Genomic DNA, 27,116 nt, shown 5'->3' on the forward strand with positions numbered 1-27,116 from the left:
ACTGATAATTTCCTTCATTGGGAAATTGAACATATAAGATGTACCTATCACAAAAATGATTTCACGGGGACCAATGTACATCCAAGGGTGGCATAAAAAAGTCACAGTAGAGTTAAGACTGTGCCATAGAATATCAGAGCAAAGCCCAAGTTGTTTATAACTATCAATTGATTTGCAAAATGAGATTGAAAGTTTGAAATCCCTACTATGTATACATTTTTAGTAATATAGATTGTGTAATTTGTGGGGTTGGTTTTGCTATGTTTTGAAGAGTTTTTAAAATCACAGCCAACACTGGCAATTATTGTGTTCTAGATTGTTTTTGCAAGTGCCTCCACATTGAAGGAATAATGATTGTGAGATAATCACTGCAAGTGTATCAAATGATAATCAACAGTTGAATACCAGGAAATAACATATTATGGTATATATTACATTATAGATTAGATTAAATATAGATTAGATTATTGAATATATTAAAAATTGACAGAATTTGTGGAAAAGTTGTTTCAATGGCTTGTTCCTTTCCCGCACAGAACATATGAATAGATGAACCAGAAAAGGCTGTTCAGCTCATCCAACTGACTATCAACCGGGTCATGTTTCAGGATCTGGTCTGACCCTCTTTCACCTTTTGTTATCCTAAACCTTCTACTCCTTGCTGAATCAGAAATTGATCGAATTCATTTTTGGACGCTTACGCCAAGCCAATTATTTACCACACTAGGTGGCAGTCTATTCATTAGTTATTCCTCAAGCTAATTTTAGCTTGTGGCTGTTGTCACTTATAATTGTGTATTCTACTTCTCACAAAGTACAACAGCTTGCATTTATGTCGTGCTTTTCACACAGAACAACATACCTCTATTCCCACATTACAATCAGTTACAAAATAGATCTTAACTTTTAAAATTTGTAGATAAATGCTAAATATGATTACTTGATTATTTGGGCACACAAGATAACCATTTATTATCTGCGTTTGTTAAATAATAATATCCAAAAATAACCGTTTCAGATTTGGCTAGGTCTAAATTCTTACGACGTATGAGGCAGCAGAAATTCGTAGTGGTAGGATGCTGTTCTGGGGGGTGGGGGGCAAGATTGGGGCAATCAGCCGTTTGGACTGAAGATCAAAAGGAGCACGTTCTGCTATCTGCCCTCCAGTGATGTAAAACCCCCGTAGCAACAGCAATCAATCCTTCTGGGATCGATTGCCATTTGCCTTTTGAACTTCAGGCCCCACTTTAGGCTCACAACAGAACCTACACCTGCTCTTGACAGATGTAGGTTCCATTGGGCCTACCGGGGCGCTTCTGGTCGAATTCCCAGGATAGCTCGGAAATGTTCTAAAGTGCTGCCACAATGTAACGGGCTAGCAGAAGAAGTGCCCAACGCAGCCCCCCCTTTTCCCCACCCCCACATTCACACGAACGCAATTTGTCGAACAATGTAAGAGAGGCGGTAACCCGGCGGATCCAGGTCTTGCCATTTTCAGACTAGCCCCATCCCCCACCATCCTGCCGGAATTGCACTTCACTTATGCTATTTTTATGGCCCAATTTCTAGGCTGAGGCCATTTTAGAGGGCTGCTTTCTTAAACAGGGAATGTCACAAGCTACAAAGGCCCTATAAAAGGATTGAAAAATCTGTTTTCAAACAGGTTAAAATAAACATTTTAAAATGTTATTGCATTGAACCAGAGCGTAATGTTGAAAAATATGGGGTAATTTGAGTCGGCTGCATAACACGATATCGTGGGACCAGCTTCAAAAATTGAAAGTTGGTCTCAAGCTGTGAAAATTCAACCCAGGCATGCTTTAGTCTACTATGTACATTCTTAGGTGGAGGTTGTTCCAGATTTTGTAGATTAGTTTTCAGACTTCTATTTTTTACATTTTAAAAACTGACTGTAGATTTTGTGGTGTTTCATTTTCTTCTTTTGTTCCCAGAGATTTAGCCCCATTGTTATTTTAAAATGAAAACTGCAGTACCTCAGTGTCATTGCTACTTTTCTTTCTCTGCATCAGATCTTATTGTAGTTCATCTCATTCTATGTTGTCCTTGCTGAAAGTGCCTGGAACTCCTGTTGCTTTGTTTGGCACATTTGAGATTTATGTACTCGGGAGTTAATGATTTTAGTGTCTGCTTTTTGTAAAAGTACCACCATATTTCTGGGTGAATGAACTTTCTTTTACAGGCTGCAGCTGATTTTCTGTTAAGCTTTCCTTCAAAACCATATTTTCTATGATGAATTTGGAGCACTCCTTGCGTGCAGGAGTTTTTACCCTAGGACAGTGGCAGATTGTGCATGTACTGGGTTGTTTGATTCACGAGAACCATTTTTTGTTATATATGCCATGCCATATAATAATTATTTATAGAATCCATTTATGTTTTGAAGTACCTTTTCAAACCTATTCCTTGTTCAATTCCTTTTGCTTTTCTGAGTTTCTAGCACTTCTTACTTTGATAAACATTTGCTGCAATTTTAAAATGTGACATAGCTCTCTTCCACCACTATAACAGACTTATCAGTTCTTCAGTTTTATTCTTTACTCCCAATTTTATCCAGGAACATAGGAACAGGAGTGGGCCATTCAGCCCCTCAAACCTGCTCCGCCATTCAATTCGATCATGGCTGATCTGTACTTCAACTCCATATCTCTTGATATCCTTACCTAACAAAAATCCATCGATCTCAGTCTTGAAAGATTCCAGATTTCTACCACCCTATGTGTGAAAAAGTGCTTCCTGATTTCCCTCCAAAATGGCCTAGCTCTAATTTTAAGATTACGTCCCCCTCGTTCTTGATTCCCCATCAGAGGAAATAGTTTCTCTGTATCTACCCTATCGAACCCTTATAATATTTCAAGGGAACAGAAGCCAATTTTAGACAACCTGTTCTCATAATTTAATCCCCTAAACTCTGGTTTCATTCTGGAGAATCTGCGCTGCACTCCCTCCAAGGCCAATATATCCTGCCAAAACTGAATGCAGTACTCCAGATGGGGTCTGACCAAGACTCTATACAACTGAAGCATAACTTCCTCCCCTTTGTAATCCAGCTCCCTTGAGAAAATGGCCAACACTCCAGTAGCCTTTTTGATTGTTTTTTGTACTTTTCTACTAGCTTTAAATGATTTCTGTACTTGGACTTCCAAATCTCTTTGCTCTTCTACAGTTCCTAGTTTCTCACCATTTAGAAAATACTCCCATTCATCTTTCTTAGGTCCAAAGTGGATGACCTCACACTTCCGCACATTAAACTCCACCTGCCATAGTTTTGCCCACTCACTTAATCTGTCTTTGTCCCTTTGCAACTTCCTTCTCCCAACTGCACTACTCACTGTCATCTGCAAACATGGATATCCATCTGTCTATTCTTTCATCAAAGTCATTAATAAGTAGGGTGAAAGGTTGATGCCCCAGATCAAAGCCCTGGGGAACACCACTGTAAGACATTTTATTAGACTACCTTCAATAATTACCATATTTTTCTTCCTTGCACTTAAATAATTCTCTTCTTAGTTTTTCAAACTTTTTAAAAGTTCCTCTTGACCTCTCATTCATTCTTGGTTTTTTTTTTAGTCCACTTAACTCTTCTGGAAATGTATTATTTTCTTATCTGCTGACTTCATTATTACCATTGCTGAACTTTATTAATGTCTCGCTCCAACAGAGAGAGTAAAATTTATTTGGCAATCACATTAATTTGATTTTTGTTTACAAGTCTTGCAGTATCGATTTGTTGATGCCTACAAATGTTCTGTTTTCCCACTGTATTCTTCCATCTCCATTCTGAAACAAGGTTCATAATCGAAACTTCTGTAAGAGTAATTTAATTGTAATCCTTGGGAAAATGCTGAAGTTATAAACAGATTGCAGACAATTTTATCCCATCTCCTCCTGTAGGCATTGGCGCAGGTTATGGTATTTACATGGATGCCAACCGCCCTTTCAGAACAGACCAAATGGACAATATTCGTGTATGAGTCTAAAAAGCAAGCATCAGCGGGCTATTTGAATGTGGATCCAAAATTGGCTCAGTGGCAGGAAGCAAAGGGTAATAGTGAACAGGTGTTTTTGTGACTGGAAGGCTGTTTCCAGTGGGGTTCTGCAGGGCTCAGTACTTGGTCCCTTGCTTTTTGTGGTATATATTGATGATTTGGACTTGAATGTAGGGGACATGATCAAGAAGTTTGCAGATGATACAAAAATTGGCTGTGTGGTTGATAGAGAGGAGGAAAGCTGTAGACAGCTGGAAGATATCAATAGACTGGTGAGGTGGGCAGAAAAGTGGCAAATGGAATTCAATCCAGAGAAGTGTGAGGTAACACATTTGGGGAGGGCAAACAGGCAAGGGAGTACACAATAAATGAGAGGATACTGAGAGGTGTAGAGGAACAATAGGGACTTTGGAGTGCATGTCCACAGATCCCTGAAGGTAGCAAGACAGGTAAATAAGGTGGTTAAAATGGCATATGGGATATTTTCCTTTATTAGCCGAGGCATAGAATATAAGAGCAAGGACGTTATGCTAAAACTGTATAAAACATTGGTTAGGCCACAGCTTGAGTACTGCGTACAGTTCTGGTCACCACATTACAGGAAACATGTGATTGCACTAGAGAGGGTACAGAGCAGATTTACAAGGATGTTGCCAGGGCTGGAGAATTTTAGCTATGAGAAAAGATTGGATAGGCTGAAGTTGTTTTCTTTGGAACAAAGGATGCTGAGGGGAGATTTAATTGAGGTATGTAAAATTATGACGGCACCAGATAGAGTGGATAGGGAGGACCTTTTCCCTCAGCAGAGGGGTCAGTGACCAGAGGGCATAGATTTAAAGTAATTGGTAGAAGGATTAGAAGGGAGCTGAGGAGAATCTTTTTCAATCAGAGGGTGGTGGAGGTCTGGAACTCAATGCCTGAAAGGGTGGGAGAGGCAGAAACCCTCAACTCATTTAAAAAGTACTTGGATGTGCACTTGTAGTGCCGTAACCTACAGGGCTACGGACCAAGTGCTAGAAAGTGGGATTAAGCTGGATAGCTCTTTTTCGGCTGGCATGGACACTATGGGCCGAATGGCCTCCTTCTGTGCCATGACTTTCTATGATTCTATGATACTATTGTGGTGCATAATGAATTTTTTACTGTTAGACTGAGCTGCTATGCCTTTTTCCAAGTTTCTCTTTGGTCATCTGATTACCCTTTTAACATGTTTCTGCATTTTCTTTTATTCATCCCAGTGAGTCCCTTCCCTTTTCTGCTTGCACAATTTGTACATGTCATTTTTCCTCTTTATCTCACTTTTAATTTGTTTGTTAATCCATTCCCTAGGACGGTTTCAAGTGGACTCTCAGGGTATGGCAGAGGTATTAAATGATTACTTTGCATCAGTCTTTACTTCTGAAGATGATGCTCAACTAACAGCAACGTTGCGTTGCTAACAACAAAATCAAAAATATTAAAATAGATGAAGGTATCATCCTAGATAGAAGAAGGAACCTCAGAACTGACCAGGCTGCTGGCTCAGATGACATCCATTTGAGGGTCCTTGAAGAAATGGGTCATGTGCTTTGTGAGCCCCTTGCCCTTATCTTTAACAGCACACTAGAGAAAGGGGCCTGGAAATTGGTTCATGCCCATATTGGGCATGATCCTGGTGCAGCGAATGCTGCACACGTCACTGAATCCGATAGCAGGACCATGACAAATTGATCCGCCAGCCTCATTAGGTTAGTACTGGCGAGCTGTGGGCATCAATTGACTGCTGCGTTCAGGGCAACCAATTTCCAATTTAGGTCCTAAAACAGGTGTTAATCTAAGGGGTAAAATTTAACCCCCAAGAATGGGTGGGTTGGGGGCTGGTGGGGATAAAAATCCTCTGTTTTTAGAGTGGGATATCTTCCTGCAGTCTACAGCTTTCCTCCTCACTATCAACCACAGGACAATTTTTGTATCATCGGCCCCCCACATTCAAGTCCAAATCATTAATATATACCACAAAAAGCAAGGGGCCTAGTACTGAGCCTTGTGGGACCCCACTGGAAACAGCCTTCCAGTCACAAAAACACCCGTCAACCATTACCCTTTGCTTCCTGCCACTGAGCCAATTTTGTATCCAACTGGCCACTTTCCCTTGGGTCCCATGGACTTTTACTTTTCTGACCAGTCTGGCATGTGGGACCTTGTCAAAAGCCTGGCTAAAATTCATGTAGACTACATCAAACGCGCTACCCTCATTGACCCTCCTTGTTACCTCCTCAAAAAATTCAATCAAGTTAGTCAGACACAACCTTCCTTTAACAAATCCACGTAAGGAGTCTTACAACACCAGGTTATAGTTCAACAGCTTTATTTGGAATCACAAGCTTTCGGAGCTTTGCTCCTTCATCAGGTGACGAAGGAGGAAAGCTCCGAAAGCTTGTGATTCCAAATAAAGCTGTTGGACTATAACCTGGTGTTGTAAGACTCCTTACATTTGTCCACCCCAGTCCATCACCGGCATCTCCGCATCATAACAAATCCATGCTGACTGTCCTTGATTAATCAGTACCTTTCTAAATGACGATTAGAATATACTGCTACAGAATCCACCTACCAACTAATAGGCTACCAGGGATAAGATACATTGGGGGGAGTTTGGTCTACTCTAGTAGCATGAAACAGGTTCAGTTGTTTCACACCATGCCTGAGTTTCTTTTCCATTGGACTCAATCACTAGAGGTATGTTAGTGTAGTGGTTATGTGACTGGATTAGTATTCCAGCAAACCTGGAACTGAGAATATGAATTCAAATCCCACTGTGAGAATTTTAATTCAATCTTTTTTTAAAAATCTGGAAATAAATTCAATCAAGTTAGTCAGACTCGACCTTCCCTTAACAAATCCATGCTATGTTAAAGGCACTATATCAATGCAAGTTATTGTTGGTGATGGTGGTATTACTCTAGTTCCAAAAGACTGATGTTATCCTCTATTGTTATAAAACAGTGAATCCCTTGACCAACCGTGAGCAACACCAGAGGATATGTATTAGTACTATATTAAAAATCTTACATAGTAAAACGACCCAAGGCGCTTCACATGAGCGTAATCAGACAGAAATTGACACTGAGCCAAAGGAGGAGATATTAGGATATTAGGTCAAACAGGTAGGTTTTAAGGTGCGTCTTAAAAGAGAGAGATGTGGAGAAGCAGAGAGGTTTATGGAGGGAATTCCACAGCTTAGGGCCGAGACAGCTGAAGGCACGGCTGCCAATGGTGGGGCAAAGGAAGTGGAAGATGGGTAAGAGGCTAGAGTAGGAGGAATGCAGAGTTCTGAGTGCTGTACAACTGGGGGAGGTTACAGAGATAGGGAGGGCAAGGCCATAGAGGAATTTGAATGAGAGAATGAGAATTTTAATCTTGAGGTGTTAGTGGACTGGGAGCCAATGTAGGTCAGCAAGCACAGGATTGATGGGTGTGGATTAGGATACAGCAGCACAGTTTTGGATGAGCTCAAGTTTATGGAGGGTGGAGGATGGGAGGCTGGCCAGGTGAGCATTCGAGTAGTTGAGACGGAGGTATCAAAAGCACGATGTTACAGAGATGGAGATACGTAGTTGGAAGCTTAGCTTGGGGTCAAATAGAGCACTGAGGTTGTGAACAGTCGGCTTCAACGTGAGACAGTGGCCAGAGAAGGGGACAGAATCAACGGCAAGGGTAAAGAGTTTGTGGCGGGGACCAAAGACAGTGAAGGGCTCAAGAGAGGTGGTGGAGAGGTAGAGCTGGGTGTCGTCAGCATACATGTGGAACCTGATGCCATGTGGATCATATGTATTATGCTGCTGTGGTACAGTGTGTCACTGAATAAATGATTCAGTAGAAGGAGGAAGAATAATAAGCAAAGAATAGTGCTAGCTGTGAGTCAGGGCAACCTTTTGAAGCTAGAGACTGGATAATCATGTGGACTGCAAACAATTATACAGAAACATGTGCCTCATAAACAAAAATGTGATATGCCCATGCACGAAAAAGCAAATCCCCCTGTACATACAAAGTTGAGAGTCCTAAAGTGAGATTTCTTTGTACACAAAAGGAAGACTACTTCCATACACACAACGTGTGAACGTCATACAAAAAAACCTAGGACCTCCTCCTCCCCTCTCTGTTTCCCTCTCATCCTTCCCCTTCCTTTATCCCCTCTCTCCACCCCACTCTTTCATAGCCGAAAAACCTGGGAACTTTGGCTTTTCAAAGTTCCTGGGCCTGGTTCTTGTTAAAGGCAAAAACTGTAGCCTCTGATGGGGACAATGATATCCTAGTGTGGCAGTGTTAGTTCTAGTGTAAGAAAGCTGCCATATTTTTGGAGTGTTTAGTCAGATACAACTGAAGAGAAGTGTTATCAGCACTGGGAAACTACATTGGGCAAGAAGAAAACAGAAGTGAACCTCCATGCTCCTTGGAAAAGAAAGCATTATTTCAGTTACTTATGGTCAGGTATTGCCAGACTTCTGAGATTTCAGAAGGCAAGGATTGGCTTGCCTATTCTGAATATGAGATTGATGTCCATGGTGTAGGGCACATGAAGAAGACTGTTGTATACTGCATGTTTCAGGCACTTGAGTGAATGTTTGTTCTGCCTTCTCTTCCAAGATTACAATTGTTCAGATGACATTCAGTTATACCCAAGTGTCAACATAATGTATGTGATGACTTATAAAGTCAAGCTACATTAGATGGGAAGATTCTTTTGGGCTTGATGCATGGAAGGATTTGAGTGAAGGAACACGTCCTTCACTGGGGTGTGGGTGTTCATGGTAAGGTTTGAAATTATTTTTAAGTATGAGAGGTATTTTGAGTGCCATACATACTTAGTACATTGCAGTAACAGAAAGTCATGATGGGTTCTCCTACCTTGGCTGACCTTTTTCCTGCCCTGTTTCCAGGTCCATAATGCATGTAAAAGGCATTAACACTGATTGCTCTTCTCATTCCCCTTGGGCTGCTCTTTTTGGGGATCTCTATGGTTCCCACTCCCCTCAAGTTTCTCCTATCCTCCAAATTCACTTCTCATTTTCCATCTAATCTTTAATTTCCTCTGCTTATTTGCCCTTTTCTGCTTCAAATGTTCACTTCTCTTCAGTTTCTTCCTCATTTCTACCCTCTCCTCCAACCATTTCTCCCTCTCCCCTACAATTTCCCCTTTCATTCGCCCTTTATTCTAATTTCTTAATGTAAATTTCCCCTCCTCTCCAGTGTCCCATACTTCCTCCTCTCTCCTTCAATTTCCCTCTAATGTTTCTTTCCTATTCCCCCTTTCCTTTCCAATCTCCCCTTTCACATTTTCTCACTCCCCTCCAATGTCATTCTCTCATTTATCCTTTCTTCTACCCCTCAATTTCCCTTATTCTTCTCCAATTCCTACTCTCGGAAGCAATTTCCTCCTACCAATTTCTCCCTCTCATCTAATTTCTCCTAATTTCTTCTACTCTCCTCCAATCTCCCCATCCATCCAACTTCTCCCTCCAATTTACCCCACTCTCCAATTTCCCCTACTCCCCACCAATTTCACCCTTATTTAAGCCTCTCCCCTCCAATTCCCCTTATTTCCATTTAATTTCATCCTCTTTCCCCCTTCTCCAATTTCTTCTCTAGTCTCTCACTCTTCTAATTTTCCACTCATTTCGCACTTCCAACTATCCCTCTCCCCTTAAATTCCATTCTCTCCAATTTTCCACTCACTTTCACCTCCACTCTCTATAGTTTCTCCAATAACCTTCTTTCCTAAATTTTCCTTCTCATTTTCCCTGAGCACTTCAATTTCCCTTCATATTTTTCTATTTCTCTTCCAATTTTCCCCACTCGTTTTTCACTTTCCCTTCCAACATGCCCCCCCTGTCCAATCTACCTTTCATTTTCCATATTTCCTCTTCCATTTCCTCATTTCTGTTCCATCTATTTCCATTGTATTTGCCCATCTTTTCCATCTCCTTCTCTTCTGCTTCTTTCCATTATTCCCTTTCCCTCTTCCACCATCAACCCCTTTTCTCTCTGGCTTACTCTCCTGCCCCCCCCATTCTCCCCATCTTCATTTTCCCTTCTCTCTTCCCCTGTTTACCCCTCCCCTTCTCTCATTACCTCTGCACTTTATCTTCCCCTCCTCTCTTTACCCCTTCCCTACCTTCATTCTTCTCTATTTTACTCCTCACTCCCTCCATATTTACTCCTTACCCATAAAATACCACTTCTCCTCTTTAAGTCCTTACCCAATTTACTTTTCTTCCCTCTTCACTCCCACCACTAATTTACCCCTCTCTACTCTTTACCCCCTTTTTTCTTAACTACCTTCTTCAAATGACCTTCTCCGCTCTTTAGGCTCTTCCCTTTAAGACTCTCCCCAATTTACCTCCTTCTTCACCCTCCATGCCCTTCTTTACATGTTCTTCTTCCTTTCCTAATTTCCTTCACCCTTTCCTCCCCCACCACCTCCAACTTACTGCATTGCTTCTCTTTCCAAATTTGTTCCATCTCTTTTCCACTCACTTTCTGCTCTTGCTCTCTCCTGCCCAATTTATCCCTCCCACTTCTTTCTTAATTTCCCCACATTTTCCGTGCACAATTTCCTCATTAAATCCCTGCCCCAACTTCTCCCATCCCATCCTCCTCTCCTCCTCCCATCATCCCCTCCCCCTCCCCCTCGCCCCCCCTCCCCCCCCTCCCGCCCCCCCTCCCCCCCCCCCTCCCTCCCCCCTCCCTCCTCCTCCCCCCCCTCCTCCCCTCCCTCCTCCCCCTCCCCCCCTCCTCCTCCCCCCCTCCCCCCCTCCTCCTCCCCCCCTCCCCCCCTCCTCCTCCCCCCCTCCCCCCCTCCTCCTCCCCCCCTCCCCCCCTCCTCCTCCCCCCCTCCCCCCCTCCTCCTCCCCCCCTCCCCCCCTCCTCCCCCCCTCCCCCCCTCCTCCTCCCCCCCTCCCCCCCTCCCCCCCTCCCCCCCTCCTCCTCCCCCCCTCCCCCCCTCCTCCCTCCTCCTCTGTGCTCAGTTCAACACCCTTCCTCTTTCCTCACTTTCACCCTTTCCCTCCTCTCACCTCCAGCCATGCGCTAATCACCCTGTTGCGCATGCACCAAAAATTGTTACCACAGCACCGCGAGAGCGGAGGGTTGACGCATGCGCGCTCCTGTCAGCTGTAGCACTTTGTCAGAGGTACGCGAGCTCGGAGCCAGGGAACAGTCTCCAGGTAATCCACATTTACCTTTACCATTCTTTGTCCGCAATTCTTAAATCGATCAGCCCTGGGGTTTTTATTTATCGCTGAGTGAAAAGAAATCGCCGACATTTTAGCGGACTGCCAATATTTCAAATATCCAGCATTTTTTTTTCCAAATTGCATATTATGCTTGCAGAGGAAATTGAGCTGAAGTAAACGATATGCGACGTGCAACACTTGTAAAAATGTCACTAGCGGGGGAGTCACAGTGGCGAGAGCTTTCAAATGCTGTATTTTTCTGTAATGCAGCGTTGACTCGACTATACCAGTTGCCTTCTAAAAATGAATGCGTGCTGGACCTTTAAAAACGCAGTCCACTATATCTATTAAGATCAAATTCGAAGCCTTACTGTAATTGCATAAAACTTCAGACGGCATTTCCAAATAATCTGGCGTAATTCTGCTTTGCCGTCTCAATGCATTTTAATGACACTGATGACAGTTGGTTTTGATAACTGGTCGGAGGCGTACGGACAGTGAAACAAATGTATTGTGATAATTTTTTTAAAAAACTTTTTTGTACGGTAAAACGTCTGATCAAACCTACTTAGATTGGCTTTTTGAAATAAAATTTATTTTTTCAATAAACGACTTTGGTTGTACTACAGAGTCAGCGATTATTTTTGTTCGGGGTAGAAGATTAAGATGTTATACTATGCTGTTTATGCCATAATGAAAAACCTGGCGAAATGCTGCAAACAATAACCTTGCAATATCCTGACACCACCGATGCAGTCTCACTTTACTTGGCTACATCACAATCCTTGACTCACCTGTATCATAGTGTTTGTCTTACCTTCATCTGAAAATACAGCAATGGCAGTGGTAGATAGGAATCTAAATAGAAAAATTTGGGTGGTGATAGCAGACCCCAGATGCACGAGTGGGAGATGTGCAGCTGTATGGAGAAACTATCGTTGAAAATTTGGACCTGTACAGTAAAACTCACTTGGAATGATTATGGAGCAGCTGTCTAGGAATATATTGCAGTCTTGGTGTGTGTTTATAAACCAATTTTGCTTCAGTCTTGTGCTTTGTGACCTCGTCAGAACCTTTTGATTGTGCTGTGGCCTTGTAACATACACACTACCCGCCAATTATTATATTCAGTATGTAGCATATAAAACAGTACTAGTAGAATCTGTTTTACAGAATATTGCATTTTATCTGTCCTCTTTCAGTCTGTAATTATTTTAACAGTACATCAGCACTAGCAGTAACACAATTTTGTCCTTACTATACTTTACATGACTTCAGTAAGGATTGCAATGGTAGTGTTCATCTATTGCTTCCAGGTAGGTTACTGAAGGTTATGTTACTCAGGGTGACCACCACAGGAACCAAGACAGTCTACAGTATTCATGCAAAATGATGACATTGCTTATGTGGGTTGAGATATTCAGCCATTAGCCTGTACTGAGTCTGTGAGTTCCACATGATTTGTCTGTACAAAGATCTTTGTCTGCTGTTGGTGCTATATAATTTTTCCTGCAGACAATCATACTGTAATTGTTGCAACTAGAAACCAAAGGAAAATTAATTTAGCTGAAGTTTTAGTTTCCATGCTGTTTTTAGCCTCTGTATCTTCAATGTATTTATTTTTGTTGACTTCATTTAAAGTTACATGACCCACGCATTTTTATTTTATTTTATTTATCCGATTACTCATTAAAACAATTAGCTTCTGAATAAAATCACAAAATGTTCAGTTCTGAAGCTACAGCTTCGCTCAAAATTGATCATGTCTATTCTGGCTGAATGCTAGAAAGCCTGAGTTTATATCAGGCACATGGATAAGAGAGCTGACTGAGAAGAGGAAGTGTTTGTGTGTTGAAGGATCACCCTTTAACACATAAGCACTTCCTCTCCTCAATCAGCTCTCCTTTGTCTATCCAGCCATGAACGAAGTGTAAAGTGAACTTTTTTTGCATATGGCATGTCAGTCATTTCATAAATATTATAGTATTTTATTATAAATTCTGGGAGCAGTATGCGCACCAACTCATCCACAAACAGCATTTGACATTGGCAGTGGTGAGGTCTATTCTCCAGACTATCTCTCCTTCAGCCTTGCTGATAAAAGAACAGCTGGAGGCAGCATTAAGAAAACTGGGAGAATTTAAATATTTGCTTATATTTGAAAGAAAATCCTACCTCCATGTCCAAAACCTATAATTTGATGGCAGTAAGGTAAGCCTTTGGCAATTTGAATAGTTATGTGTCTGACCGAACTGGTTGTCATTTCTGATTATCTATATTTTATCTTTTCCATGTTCTTGATTATGTCTAAGATTGCACTGCACAGTGAACCTGGTATATGTTTATTTTGCAAGTAATTGATAATGTAAAGATTCTTTTATAGATTATGACTGATGAGCTCACAAATAAAGCCTCTCCCAAAAAAGTTTGTGTCTGATAGTACTATATAAAATGGATTCTGGCGGTATTGGGCAGTGGTTGGTACCTATGATTTGCCCATGTTGTATTTCTGTTCAGTAGAGGAATTAACAAACCCTAGTCTAAAGTTGAAGTGTTCTTGTGCATCTAATGTTGGCCAGTTACAGGATGATTCTGGCAGAGAGGCCTGAGGCAGGTTGCCTTTCTGTCTTCTCATCCAGGAAATGACACATGGAACTTGAGATCAAAAAGAGGGAAGAAAATAAAGAAAATATATATATTTTTTTTAATGTTATTTTGCCTATCCTTTCCTAATAGGATACCATCTGAGCAGCAAATAATGGTGTTGCCATGGAATGAGGAATTCAGAAAAATGTTTTCTTGAATGCCATAACAGACACTGTTGTGCTATAACCCATGTTAAGAACTTCATCTTGTTCATTTTTACCTGCTTGAATATGTACATATATTTCCAATTTTCAGGAATATTCTCATCCCATGGAATTCAAGTGTAAATTTGTGGTTTTCCAATTCATTCATATTCAAGTAAAAATGTTCTTCTGAAAGTTAAGCAGAAATGTGGGAACAAACTGTTCCTTTTAATACTCCAGCTGACTGAGCATGTAAGTAGCCAGAAACTTAACTGGTGCATCATTCCTCTCGCATCCCAATGCAGTGTATGTGTCTGGATGTTATTACATCAGCCCTGCACAGAGCAAGATTCAAGAGAAAGAAAATATCTTGTTTTTACTTACGTAGTGCTTTGAATTTTCCATGGGGTTTTTTTTCTGGAGGAAATCTGTTTACGTGTAGTAGGGTTAGAGAACCATGATTCTAAGTGTTAATTGAATCTAATTGAGCCAGTTCCAATTCAGATTTATTCATATTGGTCCAGATTTTGTAATTATAGTGCCCTTATTCCTTCCTCCCATTCTATTTTTGATTCGTAAGTGGGGAAAATGGAAAGGAGGAAGAAGCAGCGCAACAACAGAGCATGTTGAGGCTTGACATTAGTGGATGCTCACGTACACCGTGCATCCAGATGTTGTTAGTGGGCATTTAGATGCTTGCCCAATGAAATGTCCTTCCCTCCCACCTCATTTATTCATCTGGTATGCTTTGAAGAGGCCAGCTCTGCAGGAATAGTAACTCAAGAAACTAGTTGCATGCCTCAGAAAGTTGTCACTGCTGTAATCTGCAGCACATGTGCATGACCACATGAACTATTTCAGCAAAGAAAAAGGTGTGATACCTTTGGGAATGTGGTTGATTTGGCAGTTGCCTGTATTTGCATGTGTAAGATTATACATACGGTATTATCATTCTGTAGCATACATTTGGATAATATTTAAATGACTACAGCTTTGAAGCAGCATGAATATTGATTTACTAGTGTTTTTTTCTTTCTTTCTTGGGCAAACATATGGTACCTTCCTTGTAATCACTATAAAATTTCTGATGCCTTGGTACCTTAATGAAATATAAATAAATAAATCACATTTATTTCATGTGCAGTGATGCAGCATATTTGTGCAATATCTCATGGACCGGGAAAGCTGGGTCTGAATTGTAGTGATACTGGCTTCTCTCAGATGTCAATGTGCAGAGGTTGGCCAGATCACCAGGCATAGCACTGAGTATTAATGAGGTGCCTTGCTGATGGAAAGGATGGCAAATTGACCTACATCACAATAGCCACTCCCAGTGGCTGACCAGAAGTGGCACATATGTTGCATGTAGAAGCAGGCTAGGTTCCTTTGCGTTAGGGGAGAATAAATAAAGGAAAAGTGGTAACAACTAAATCCAAAAATAGTTCAGTTATTAAAGCTGAATTTAATTCAGGTAATGGAAGACAATTACATATTTTGTGCCCATTTCCCTATTAAGCACCCTAAACACAATTATGACATGAACTCAATACAGATTCTGTCTCTGTGTTCTGCCTCAGTAATGTATTTTAACTCTGACTTTGGAGTACACTATATGGTATATTGATATTTTCAGTTCTTTACATCAACTCTCTGTGACCTGTTTGAGTAAGTTTGCCGATTACTAGTTTGTGACTGCTCAAACTTTTTTCATATAGAGCTTCTATAGCCAATAGAAGTGACTTTTAGCCTGCCAGTCTGGGCTGGATTTATATTTTTGGTTCCAAAGTTGAAAGGGCAGTTGCCAATCCACTGTGCTTCAAAGTTGGGTTTTCTTTTGTATTTGAATTTTTCTTTTTAATATGTATTTTATAACGGATTTGCATGGATCCCTTATTCCAGGGTGGTGCTTCATACCCCACAAACTCTGGTGATGCAGTTTTAGTCGGGTTGTTGCCACGGGAGATTCCTGTGTCTTTTGAAGCTGTGTGAGCTAGGAAAAAATAAGATTCTAGCCTGAATCTTTAGCCAACTATCTCTATGCCTTAAAATAATGTAAATATTTATTTTATACCAAGGTTTTGTCTGGCTGTTTATAAATACATATCCACCATCATTTCATATTAGTGGCTTACTGTAGTCAGAGTTACACAAAATGAGAGTCTCATGTTAATGGCATAACTTGGTATTTGTTCATCAGCTAGTCTGCTGCAGTCACAACACAGGAATAGTCATCCAGTGTCTCCAATTCTCTTTAAATGGCAGGAAAATTCCAGTGGATCACCTGTTGTGCTACCTAACAGCCCCTGAATTACTGCATTTTTTAACTTGGGAATGGGGACGCTGGCTGCGAGTACCAACATGAAATCATTATCACCACCAACTGACCTTAAATTGAAAAGATCGTCACCAGGGCCAGTGTTATGTTATGGCACCATAATCACCTCTGACAAGTTTAATTTAATATAACTTGCTCAACCTTTCAGATAATATGAAGGCAGTACCTTAATTTCTCATTTTCTTCATCATTTCTCATAATTTTCAGTTGTTTGGAGCATGCTTGAGTGAATTGAGTGAGTTTTGTACGCATTGAGAATCTAATTGCTAGAGAATGGCACTCTTTTCTAGCAAGTGTTTTCTGTACCAGAATCCAGTATTTGTGTCAAGTATTCTCAGCTAGATATAGCATAGCCAGATGCAGATGGTCTTACGCTTCAACTCCAGCCTAACAAGAAGAATCTTCCCCTCCCTCCGCTGCATCAGTGCAAATTTTTTCATTGCTCAACCAACCATCCTTATGGCCTCTCTGACTGAGAGTTTCATTTTGGCATCTAATTGCAAGCACTTTTATATTGTGCACCCATGCCTGTCAGAACTACATTATGACTTCTCAAACTCATTTTACTTAGGAATTTTAGAGCTGGCAGATAGAAAGAGGGAATTTGAATTCTGCTAGCCAGGGCTGGATTCAAATTCAGATGCAGAGATAAAGGAATAATGTATTAACCCACTGTACAACCCACTCCCCAGAACAGAAGCTCTTTATTGCCTGACATACAGTTCTAACAAATGGAAGTCTGTTATTATCCCCCCCCAACAATTAATAGCAGCAATTAGGAGTTAAATCTGCTGATAATTTGATAGCCATTTGCCATTTCAGAATTGGCTCCGGGTTAACAAAAGATGCCAGAAGAGCTAGCTTCAAACCTGTGATAATTCAGAAATGTGGCATCTGACCAGGATAAACGTGAAAGCAAATTGAACTGCTGAATTCTCTGCTCTGACAACTCCATCCTTTTGGAATAAGTATGCCCTCCTTTGCACAGGGTTTTCCACCACAGAATGCCACTTCAATTCCCACCATTCTGAATCAAAATTTAGGGACAATAAAATGTATTTTTTTATATAAAATAGCATCATCTGCACATACAGAAAATGTGAATACCGCATGGAGCTATGTGCATTTTAAAAAAATGACCTTAAATTTCAATTCTGTGCGGCAGGCGTAATGATGGCCCAGGCAAGTGATGGGAAAAGCTCTGAGGGAGGATGAGCCAGTTATGGGGGATCAGGAACAATTGTGTCAGTGACGGCTATGCTTATTCATCCCTCCTGGTTCATGAAACTGCCTAGACCGTAAATGTAGTGGGTTCATGAAGCAGCAGGTGGCTCATTTGAATGATCAGAACTAGATTCTGGCTCTTGGTCTGAACACAGGGTGTTAGCTGACACCATCTTAAAGAGAAATTCTAAACTGAACATAGTGGATGATCCTTCTAAATGCTGGTCTTACATTTTAAATGCTTTGAACAAATTTTTAAAAATCTTCAGTACATTTTGTTTTTTTGGCTGGCCTAGCCCACCACCACCATCACACCCCAGCTGTGCAATAAGCGACTGAGAGGTGAACATATTTTATTGAAAGGGGAAAATTTGACAATTGTGACAGGCTTTTAAAACCACACTGTGACAGTTCCCCTACCCCCCTCCCCAACATATTTTGTTGAGCTCTTATGAGCTTTATGATCAAAATGTTTGAGGTTGCATAGTTTTAATTCACAGTCTCCAGAATTAAACAAAATTCTAATCTCATTATATTTCTTACCTTAGTGTTGAAATCCTCCTTCAGTATTGAAAAGGTTATAAGAAGTTTGTGTCTATTTTACATTTTAAAAGCTTTGTTTATAATCCTGTTAGGACCTTCCATGGTCAATTCTTTATTGAAGTGGCACAGTAACATTGAATAGTGAAGAAAATAGCAACTTCCTGCATGCTGCAACATTTTTTGTCAATGTTCTGCTACATTTAAGGTAGTTTAATTGCTTCTTATAATGACTGTAAAAATTAGTTTCACAGGAAACATGATTGCAAAAATGAATAATCTGTGGAAATAGGTTCTTTGCAGCACCTGGGTGGTTACTGATAAGCAGAGTCCATCGGTTTACCCTAAGGCATTTAAGTCTGATTATATTGTGAATAAAGTGTTTTTCTTACCCAGGGCTTTTGTTGAGTGTACAGTATTATAAAGTTTCTATTGTGTAAAATCTTTGCAAAACAGTATTAATTAAAAGGTGTTGACACAATAAAATGCATTTTTAAATTTATTTTTATTGTACTTTTTCAAGAGTCCACATTCACAAATATTTCATGAAGTCATTGTACGGTTTAATTATATGGTGCATACAGGAGGAGTACATTGCTACACTACGTTTCTTGGCAGGTTGTACTGCGTTGGGAGCATTGCATATTTAAGTGATGAAGCCATTTGCTTTTGGTCCGTGGAGTTCAGTAGGATTGGGGAATGAGGGAGTCCTGCCTAGTCGAGGGGTGGTTGGTTGGGATCGTTGTCCTTGCCTTTCTGATGGTCTGTTCTTCTTTCTGGTTATTTCCTCTCTTGTGCTGGCCTGTACTCTCTTGGGAAGTGATTTGGGTATTGGAAGGGGTGGGGTTGTGCCAAGTAAGCCTTTAAGTACTGTGGCATAAATTATTTAATGCTTCTTCATGTTCAAAAAAGTTTTGTTTTTAAACATCATTACTCTTATGACCAGTAAAATGCTATGACCAGTCAGAGGCTACCACTGGGCCATTGCTTAGATCTTTCAACATCAACAGTAGCAAATATTTTACCAAAATAGAGGAACTTTCCCTCCTTCTCAACAAATATTGGTGCTCAGGATGTCCACTTGTTTTCAAATTAACAGCTCAATAACCACACCTCAATTTGCATGCTTTTAATCTACATGAAGCATTTCATTGATAGCCTGACTTACAAGAGAATGGCTGGCTCAGAACAGAGTTGTATTTAATAAATATATAAAAGAGCTGTCATCAATTGCCATTATGTTACATGGACCTATTTTGATGTGGCGGCCTATATTTTTATTTTTGGCTTTGTAAATACCTTGTGCTTTTGATTAGCTGCCGGATAGTGAACAAATATTTGGGTGTGGACTATTTGGATTTGACCTGCTGAAAAAGATTGGTGCTTGCAATGCATGTAGACATTCAACTTTGGTTATCAACTCTAATGCTGTCGCTATATTATGGGTATAGGTTTGACACTAGTACCTGTTTTAGAGCACTCAATTATACTACTGCTTCCACAATTCCCTTCACGTTGGATAGGAAAGCAGAATGTCAGCATGGACCAGTATAGCACCAATAATATAGAAACATTCCATGGAAGAAATGGGCACTGAGCTGCAGTGGAAGAGTTAAGAGAAACAGCTGAAAATATAGATTTTGACGAGGCTTCTAAAGGCACGAAGAGAAAATAGCAAAGTTGAGGGGTTTAAGGAGGAAGTTCCAGAGAATCGGGCTGAGACAGCTGAAGGCACTGTCTGCATACTTAAATACAAGCGTAGTGCTCTACTGACTGCGGTCTGAATGCTGGTGAGATTTTTGATCTTAGTAAAGAGCTGACAGGACAGTTGGCTCTCTTCTAACATTAAAAATTTAAAAGCAGTCCGATGGATCACCTGGGAACTCTTTAAATTTCAATTTTAAAGATTAAAAAGTGGGCTTTGCACTGGTTGCAGTGATACTGCAGTTGGAATAAAGGCCAAGCAGCATGAGACTATCTCCAGTGGGTGGTCTGACCCTGGACACCCAACCCCAAAGTGGGACTAGTTTGGCTTCAATTATGATACACTTACTTATCCTGCAGTAAAGCTGAAACCACTTCATAGCAACACAAATGTGCAGTATAGTGGACCAATGAGGCTGCATGGATATTGTAGGTGATACTTCACTGTTCATTTAGATTGACAGTGATCGTGCATATATTAATCAGGACCAAACAGGACACATCTTAAAGTGACCTTGTCCAGGAGTGTAAGGCTTTAATGTTCTGTGCACTACTGAGTTGGTGGTCCTTTTGATCAAATATAGTTTTACATTTTACTAATCCAAAATCCTCAGTTTTCTCCAGTGATGTAATATCCTGATGTGTTTTTCGACTCCAAAATGTAATTTGCCAGTAAGTCGTAACCAGGAGTGTTGTTGCCCCTAACAGGAATTTAATTTTCCCCCAGTTAAAATGGAACAGGGCATTAGTTTCCCTTCCTATCAGTGCCTGGGGTTAGATTTAAAATGTTGAGAAGGGAGTGAGTTGGTGGATTTGGTGACCTCCCTTCCTTCCCCTGCTTGCTTATTTTAACACTTGCTGGCAGAAATAAGGCCGGAAAGAAACTGTCAAAAAAAAATATCTATTCCTTGACCTGTTGTAGCCTGTAGCCTTGTCATGAACATGTCAGGAATTTTGCCATGTTTGGGCTAAAATTGTTTATAAAACCTGTTATACTTTTGTTCAGTTAATAAATTGAATAATTGCTGCTGAGGTGGAGTTGTGCCTACTGATTCCCAGTGTTCACCTCACGATTTCTAAAGCCAATAGCCATTGAACCCTGTGAAATCTGCTCATGAAGCATTAGATTATCTTTAGATCACTTATGCCACTGAAGGAAACTGAGGATTTTGGATTAGTAGTGACTTAACTCCAGGCAAAACTGGTAGTAAATCCACTGCTACTCATCCTGGGGATATCTGTGCCCTCTGTACCAATAAAATTCATCCATTGACTGTTGAAGTGAAACACTGCAAAGAATACTGAAAGGACTTGAAACATTTTTATTAATCATTTACCAACTGAAGAAACAAGAACTGCACGCAGCTAGTGTTTTTATAGTTTATTAATTATTCGACTATTCCAATGCTCTCTTGGCCGGCCTTCTATCTGCCGTCCACCAAAAACTTGGGCTCATCTAAAACACTGCCCATATCCTAACTCGCACCAAGTCAAGTTCATCCATCACCTCTGTGCTCACTGACCTGCATTGGCCCCTGGTCTAGCAACGCTTCAGTTTTAAAATTCCCATCCTCATGTTCAAATCCTTTCATAGCCTCGCTGGAGGGAGGGCAGAGAGGGCTTTACTCTGCATCTGGTGATGCACCAAACCTTGAGGTGCACTGGGTATCGGAAATATTCCATTCCACTTCACTGAAATCTCTTATTGTGAGAAGAAAAAAATCATTTTATTCACCCAATTGTGGATGAGAGCCGTGCACTTGCACCAAGGAACTCAAAGATTGGCCAATTAATTTGAATGCAGGACTGCCTATCGTATCGTGTTACCATGGTGCTGTAGTTCAGAACTGGGAGTGCTGTAATTGCTGTCCACCCACTTGTCTGTCCAGATTAATGAAGTGCTCTGCATTTACTGTAATTCCTGACCAGATTATAGGTGGACCTAAAGAAGGTTAGTTGGTTGGTAGACCATTCTAAAACCCTTAATATACACAACTTAATTTCATTATTCTTTATCTCAGTCCATTCCTTTTGTTTAATTAGAGAGATCACCAACATTAATGATTGTATTTAGCAAAATATACTATGCACACAGTTTACATCATACCCAATCTAATAAGGCAGCTAAAACTTGAAATTGGGAACTCTGTGTGCAAAATCATGGTCAGACTGCCTTCCACTGTATGGTGCCATGGGCTGTTGCACTATGTTGTGCCACTGAGCTGGCCCTTTGTCAACAACAGCCTGCATTTCTGCAGTGCTTCACGTGAAGGATGCCTCAAAGTATTTACTCTAAGGAGGATGTGAAATAAAAACAGAAAATGCCGGAAATACTCAGCAGGTCAGGCAGCACCTGTGGCGAGAGAAACTGAGTTAACGTTTCAGGTCGATGACCTTTCTTCAGAACTGGAAGAAATTAGAAGTTTAATAGTTTATAAGCACGAACGGAGGAAGGGAAAGAAGTGGGGGGGAGGAGGGAAGGAAAGAACTAAAGGATGGAGGACAGGACTCATTAAATGACGAAAGGGAAGATTGTACAAGGCAAATGGGGGTGGTAATGGGACAAGTGAAGAAACACAAGATGGGTTCAGAGGAGCTGTAAATGGCAACAGCAGAACCATTACCAGCACCTGCTGTCCGAAAGAATGGGAGCAGTGGTTATGATTTGAAGTTGTTGAAATCAATGTTGAGTCTGGAAGGTGGGAAAGTGCCTAATCGAAAGACGAGGTGCTGTTCCTCGAGCTTCCATTGAACTTCATTGGAACAGCGTAGGAGGCTGAGGTCAAAGCGGGATGGAAAATTAAAATGGCAAACGACCGGAAGCTCAGGGTCATGCTTGCGGACTGAACAGAGGTGTTCAGCAAAGCGGTCTCCCCAATGTAGAGGAGGCTGCATCGTGAGCAGCAAATACAGTGTACTAAATTGAAAGAAGTACAAGTAAATCGCTGTTTCACCTCGAAGGAGTGTTTGGGGCCCTGGACAGTGGGAAGGGAAGAGGTGAAAGGACAGGTGTTGCATCTCCTGCACTTGCATGGGAAGGTGCTGTGGGAAGGGGCGCGGGTGTTGGGGGTGATGGAAGAGTGGACCTAAGGAGGACACTGAGTGGGAGGGACAAAGAGAAAATGGATACCAGTATCCAGCAAATTCGGTTCACTCCACATAACATTAAGAAGTGGCTGACTGCACTGGACACAGTAAAGGCTATGGGGCCTTGAAACATCCCGGCTGTAGTGCTGAAAACCTGTGCAAAAGAACTAGCCAGTCCCCAAGGCATATCTTCCGTTTAATGTACTGAGATTTTTTTGTATGTGATATATTTAGCACAAGTATAGTTTTGCTTAACAGCCCAGCTTTTAATGTAATGGCAGTTTTATTGAATGATATTTCAAAATCACAAAAGCATATTTGTGGTCCATGGCATTCATGGATAATGTGAAAATCATTTTATTAATTTTATTATATCCTTTGTTAGGAATGTTTTTTAAAGTACAAGATGTGTGAGATGCTGAGTAGCTAATTCATAAAAGCTGTATTTACATCGTCCTTTATTCAAATAATGGTAGATAAACTTTGAAGAGAAAAAGATATACCATCAATTTTGCTGTGAATTGTCACATAAACGGTAACTTTTACTTTTTAATTCTTCCCCTCCACCCTTACCCCTTAATGTGTTTAAGCCAATTTCCCTCTGTACCTGTGGGTCCCTGAACATCTTGTGTGGTAATTGTAGAACGGTATTAACATAATGGGCAGAACTTTCAACTTTGGCGGGCATATAAAAGGAGCAGCTGATCCGATATTGGCCATTTGATACCCTTGCTGAAGTTGGAAATTCAGCAAGGGTGAAATGTTTCAGAAGCATTTCTTCCTTCGATCACTGTCACAAAAATATAGATTATAGAATGAAGTTAGGCTGCCCACATTAAAAATACACAAAGATACTGTTTTGTGTTGTGGCTGATTCTGTGGTTAAGGGCAAAAGACTTAAAGCAGCTGAGTCAGAAGTGTAACTTCAACCGTTACACTTCCCTTTGTTAGGCCAGACTAGGACGTTGTATCGTTGGTTAAAATGATCTGACAAGAAGAATGTTACTGTATTGTATATTTTTGTTCTGTTTAAGACTCTTTTGTCTCCTTTGTTCTCTGATGTACATCTTGCAGTGCTATATTCATATTTATTTGAAACTATGAACGATTTTGAGTTTATTAAATTACACAGCACTTGTGGAATTTTTGTTCTTTGAAAAGTATTTTCAAATTTATTTTCATGCCACTGATTTGATTTCCTGAGTAAATCTAATGCGCAGTATGTGTGGATGGGGAAGGGGTAGCAGAGAAACCTTCAGTAATCTTCCACATAGCTCTTAGCCTAATGGGAAAACAAGTATTTTGAAGCTGCATGACCTTAACTATTTTTTTTTATCTTTTCAATGGTACTTGGTAAATAATACTGAAAATCATTCTAAACATATATTATGATTTTTTTTTTGTGTAGAAGTTCTGCACCAAGCATGTGTCCATCGCACCTCAAAGTATCACACACGAACGGGTGCCTCACACTTGCACCTGATTAGCTCAAACGTCATATTTGTAAAACAGCAGTAAATCATAATTGAACAGTTAGGGAACCCACCAGTAAACACGTAGCATGTAAAAAAAAAACCACACAATTGGCCTCAGGATGTGTCTATTTGCAGCACCTATACTTTGTGGCCATCCTGTTAAACACGGCTTAGCAACAGAATAATGCGTTCTTTGTACATTGTGCAACATTCCTCTCTTTATAAAACTGCATATCTTTCAATTTACATAAGCAACACTGTGGGAGATCTGCTGGTATAATTGTCACGACCAATGACTTAATTTTGAAGATTATGCTGGGACAAACTTTGTGGTCCATTATCTTGAAGCCCAGGGTTATGGAACAAAGGACCTAGCCTCTGTGGACATTCACACCTAGGCTTTCCACAGAGGACCACTTTCCAACTTGCACTGAGCAGAGTGGAGGTGCAAGACCTGAAGAATGGAGGAACCTGCCCCGGTACTACAATACCTCCGAGTGGGTAGATCAGGAATAACACTGATGGTGCCTCGGGAGCAAGGATAGTTTCTTCAGCCCTTCCAGTTGGGATAAATCACCTGAGTTTGGGTGGGCGGAAACAAAAAAAAGGGGAACATTACAAAATGAATTTTAATAATTATGCATATCTCCTGTTTGTCTCAATTTGAAAGCAGCAAAGACTCAATAAAAAAGACTCCTAGCTGGTGAAATGGTTGAAGTAATAGAGGCATCTTTCAACACAAAACATACCCTTCCCTCACTTTAGTCTTATCTCATCGAATTTAATGTAAAGTTAGGCTTTTTGGCTTTGCCAAACTAAGAACAATCAACTGAGACATCAAACCGTCTGCTCTTTCAGGTGGACATAAAAAATCCTATGGTGCTATTTGAAGAAAAGCAAGGGAGTTCTTCCAATGTCCTGTCTAACATTTATTCCTCAACCAACACCACCGAAAATAGATTATCTGGTCATTTATCTCATTGCTGAATGTGGGACCTTGCTGTGTGCAAGTTGGCTGCCCATTTCCTTACATTGTAACAGTGATAACACTTCAAAGGTATTTCATTGGCTGTGAAGCTCTTTATGAAAGGCCCTCTATAAATGCACATTCTTTCTAAATGATAAGTAAAACACAGCTACCTTTTATTGTTTGGACATTGTATGTCTTCAAAGCTAAACTGGATTTTTTTTTTGTTCAAATTTTGTTTCAAGCACTTGTTATTTTACTAAGATGAAAATTTCTAGAGACTCGCAGCTTTAAAGCTTTTTCTTACATTGCTGTATTTTAACAAGGTTCAAATCAAATGAGGTGTGGTGGACTGCAGTGTCAGCAACACTTTGGTGCTGTGACAATCTGGCCTTTTTTTCCTGAAAAAGATTGATTTCTGAGCCTAAGGTGATGTATTATAGGCTTCTGCCTTAGGAACAGCAGAAGCTTGTGTTAAGCAGATGTACAGCAGAGTGCTTGTATTATTATTACTCAGTGGAGTCATTTGAATTCATGTTCATATTCTGGTTTCCTTTATATTCAAAAATGGTTGTGACAATTTGACTGGCTTTAAAGGCAGATCAGGCGTTCTTTGTTGCAACATCTGGAATGATCTGAGGTGCACTGAAAAAAAATTATACTAAATTACTGCTCCAAAATAATTTGTCCTACTCAGATTGACTTGGATTTTTAACAGTAGATTAGAGCTCATCTTGAAATGCTTGTGTAGTGGATGTGCCCATCAGATCTCCACAGTACTGACAAATGTGCTATAGCTGTGATGGAATTAAGACTAAATGTTTATTTTGGTTGCTACAGAAACACTAATTATAAGTTGAAAAGAATAGATGATCCCTGTTTTAAGCAGACAGTACTATCCTCCTCTACTTCCCTCCATTCCCCCACTGATCACTGGCTCATAACCCATTCCATACTGCACCTACACTTGTATTGTGAACCTTGGTGATTGTTTACTCAGATTCCCTAACCCCTATCTGAAGCAAGTGACCAAAAATGTGTCAGTATTTTTAATCAACAATCGCACTAAACAGTGAACCTAACAGTTATGTACAATTCTATCAGTAAATGTTTGTCACAGCTATTTCAATTCCCGTCTTTGGAACCTTGGCCTATGTGCATACAAACCTCAGAAAATAATAAATGGGCTGTGCAGTTTGTAGTGTCAATTCACAGACGTAAAACCAACTACATCAGAGCGATCAAAATATATTTTTTAGTAAATCCAATAAACTCATTGTTATAGGGTATAGTCTAGCAAGTCAGTTTTGTCATTAGTCAACTTTATTAATGCAACTTGATGATTTATTTATTTTCCATTGTATTTTACCACAAATGGTAACAGCTGAGGAAGAAGTGTTGTATGGCTGGGTTTGACAAGAAGCTGAATTCCTCTCCGTGTTGGATTCCAAATAAAACTCTAGTACAGCAGGAAAATGGTAACTTTTTTTTGAAATTTTGGTAAATTCTGAGTTTTGCAGATTTATACCAGATACCTTTCTCTCCTTCTGATGGCAGACCTTACTCAATTATCCCGATCTAGACTAGGACGGTAACAGTGCAAAGGGCAAAGAGGGGGAGGAATTCCTGAAATGTGTTCGAGAACTTTCTGGAACAGTGTGTTTCCAGCCCAACCAGGTAGGAAATAGTGCTGGATCTAGTTCTGGGGAATGAAGTGGGGGCAGGTGGAGCATATTTCAGTGGGGGAGCAGTTGAGGACCAGTGATCA

At 40.5% G+C, this 27,116-nt stretch overlaps 1 protein-coding gene across 6 annotated transcripts in view; it reads left to right on the plus strand.

Annotated features, from left to right (window-relative positions):
• Positions 1 to 11,164: 11,164 nt before the first annotated feature.
• Positions 11,165 to 27,116, plus strand: part of ahdc1 (AT hook, DNA binding motif, containing 1) — a 127,352-nt gene continuing 111,400 nt past the window's right edge. For all 6 annotated transcript variants that reach the window (XR_010967308.1, XR_010967309.1, XR_010967307.1 and 3 more), the window contains exon 1: positions 11,165 to 11,218. The gene's annotated coding sequence lies outside the window, so the exon portion shown is untranslated. The remainder of the gene's footprint in view (positions 11,219 to 27,116) is intronic.

Source organism: Heptranchias perlo, chromosome 26, assembly GCF_035084215.1.
Source record: "Heptranchias perlo isolate sHepPer1 chromosome 26, sHepPer1.hap1, whole genome shotgun sequence".
NCBI lineage: Eukaryota > Metazoa > Chordata > Chondrichthyes > Hexanchiformes > Hexanchidae > Heptranchias > Heptranchias perlo.